At 29.3% G+C, this 328-nt stretch overlaps 1 long non-coding RNA gene across 1 annotated transcript; it reads left to right on the forward strand.

Annotated features, from left to right (window-relative positions):
• Position 1: 1 nt before the first annotated feature.
• LOC104775442 lies at positions 2-328 on the forward strand. Its single transcript, XR_765920.1, has 3 exons — positions 2-21; positions 137-174; positions 277-328. It is a non-coding gene; the product is annotated as an uncharacterized LOC104775442 (long non-coding RNA).

The following is a 328-nucleotide window of genomic DNA, read 5'->3' on the forward strand; positions in this document are numbered from 1 at the left end:
ACCAACACCTGCAATATAGATGTAAGTACCGATAAACAGATTTGATCTCACTTATGTTTGGATTTTTTGTTTTCATATTAAAATATTCACGAACCTACAATTAGTGACTTTGTATTGTATCATTATTTTTTATCAGTGACAAATCGTAGCGGCGATTACATCTCATCAGAATCGGTACGAACATGAATGATATTCACACAACTTTATTTTAAAATTAGTATATCAAACAAATACTTAAATATAACCATTTTTTATTCTATTTTTCTTCAATTTCAGGATGGTTCGAAACTTCTTTGGTCATATCCAGAAGGCTTACGAAAGATTCTTA

The sequence above is a fragment of the Camelina sativa genome, unplaced genomic scaffold, assembly GCF_000633955.1.
Source record: "Camelina sativa cultivar DH55 unplaced genomic scaffold, Cs unpScaffold14527, whole genome shotgun sequence".
NCBI lineage: Eukaryota > Viridiplantae > Streptophyta > Magnoliopsida > Brassicales > Brassicaceae > Camelina > Camelina sativa.